The sequence below is a fragment of the Hipposideros armiger genome, unplaced genomic scaffold (assembly GCF_001890085.2).
Source record: "Hipposideros armiger isolate ML-2016 unplaced genomic scaffold, ASM189008v1 scaffold_7, whole genome shotgun sequence".
Classification (NCBI taxonomy): domain Eukaryota; kingdom Metazoa; phylum Chordata; class Mammalia; order Chiroptera; family Hipposideridae; genus Hipposideros; species Hipposideros armiger.
Window position 1 is genome coordinate 2,906,295 of NW_017731357.1, and position 2,480 is coordinate 2,908,774.

Consider the following 2,480-nt stretch of genomic DNA (forward strand, 5'->3'; position numbering starts at 1 on the left):
TATCATATTTGAAAATAGAGTCAAGGTAAGATTAAACTGGATGAAGGTAAAAACGTCCAAGTGTCACACTCTGAACATACAAACGGCCCTAAGGCACTTTCTGTAGGTATGATGTCTATAGAAAGTATTAAGTGTCATCTAGGAAATGATTATTAGTGTTGCAGGGCATTCAGATTCAGAATTTTGATGGCAAGTAAGAAATGTGTTCATTGTCATTTGTTCTTTGAGCATGCCTTGAATACCTTTGTTCCCAGCATTGTCCTGCTAGTAATGGGAGATGATGTCAAAGAAGCAGATTCTATGCTTGCCTTAAGGAGACAAGAGAGAGGTCGGTGGTTAGAAAATACACTTACAAAACATACTGAGGATAAGAATACAAGTAGGAGATGTAGCCATATCTACTTCAGAAATGCAAAGTCAGTGTGAGTGAACCAAGCCAAGCAAAGGTATTGGGATCAGTGGAAATTTATGAACATGATATACATGGATGGGATTGGTGGTCAGACAGTGTGTGTGTACACACACACACATGTCTCATATGCATTGCATAAAGAATTGTAACTAATAGCGAGTCCCGAGAGCTGCCCCCTTTCTGATTCTTCTCCACTATTTCCTTACAGTTCTTTCAAAAAGGCAATTCTAGCCCCACACTCCTCATACGAAACGAAATTGGGTGTAACAGGAAGATTAAGGCCTTGTTTGTTTGTTTGTTTAAAGGTTCTGGATGGCCATATTCTTTCCTTTATGCAAGCCAAGGGAACATTTCTCAACACTTACTCCTATGCCAACCACAAGTCCTAAATCTGGTTTTCCTCTGAATCCAATTTTTAAAGAAGAGCATGACCAAATGTTACTCAGAGAGTATCACCAAGGTGCCCGCCTGAGCGTGGCCAGTTCACAGACCTTCAGCTCCTCATGTCCTTGAATATCTCATGAGTGGGCATTGAAGCAAGTATAAAAAGGTTTTAAATTTGAAAAATAGATGCAAATAATAATAATGTATAACTTGGGAGCTGAAATGAATGGCATATACATATATTGTTTTAACAGGTATAATATTTTAAATAAAAATAAATACTTAAAGAAAAAAATATTACTGTCTTTTGTATATAACTTAGGTGAATTCCAGCTCTTTAATCTGACTGAATCAGTTCAAGGTTCTAAAACTTTGGGATGTGAAATGATCTTCAGCAAATAAAAAATCCAGGACAGTATAACTGAACACATTTGTAAAGTCCTTTACAAGAGGATCTTTCTGTGTTTAATGGTCACTCTCCACTGATAGTAGAACTCTCAAGACTACAGAGCATCTTTACTGGGAACGAGAAGGGGCAAGTCTTCAGTTTCTCAGAGGATTGTTATACACAGAATCGAGGGGGAAACAAAATGGTGGGTAGGCAGACAATTTGTATTACTACAGTCCACTCTCAGTTGTGAATGGAAATTTTTAGATGGGAAATGAAAGGAAAGAAAAGCAGACTAAGTTACTGTGCTTGACAACACCTTGTGCATTACAAAATATTTTCCCTAGAAATTTGATGGCTCTTGCTGATTTAGGATTTCTTAAATTATTGTGACAAGAGTTTCTAAAGTTAAGACAACAAATGAGTGCCTTGGGCTGATCCAGTACTGACATGTGGACAAGGTTAGAGGTAAGTATGCATTTATAAACATATAATCAGATAGGCAGAAGATAACGCATTTCCTTCATTCAGAGGAGCACATTCCTAGGAGGTGCTAGGGCACTACATCCCATACATACTTCAGAGAAACAGCTGTGCCAATCACAACTGAGCTGGGCAGAAATGCTTTGGGTGAGGAGTCAGTGCCCAGCAATTTACCAATCTGAAGCTAGAGCTAGACACCATCATCATTCCAACACCTGCCTTGGCTGGTTCCTTGTCCACAACAATCATGGGCAATATAATGGTTGAGTGTTACACAAGGGAGAGATCAAATATCAATGTTCTTCTGAACTTTAGCTTTAAAAAGGTTGGTTCTGCCTTCTGTTTAGTCTAGAAAAATGAGTCCCCAATAATTTGATAGGATTCAGAAAAGCAGCCAGAAGTTTTGGTAGGGAGGGGAAAGATGAATGCATTTGTACTAAAAATCATGTGATGATAATATTTGGATAGTTTATAGGCTATTTCAGCATTTCCATTTCTGCCTTTTTTGTTTTTGTTTTTAAAATGAATATTTAGTCTAGAATTTCACAGCTTGATGACATTGGCCATTTTGAGGCATTTCTCTTACAGACCTGAAACTCTTGGAAGAGGGTCTTTTAGAAACCTGCTTTGGGGGTTCATCAAAAGATGGGCTTCACATACATATTTTTTGATAGCATATGAATACTGATAGATTTATTAATTGTATAGTCTACATAGTGACGTATTTATTGGTTTGTAGCACACTTAAATAAATTTTTTAGTTATTAATGGCAAGTTGATAAAGCATAGTAGGCATAGCAATGTTTGTAAGCA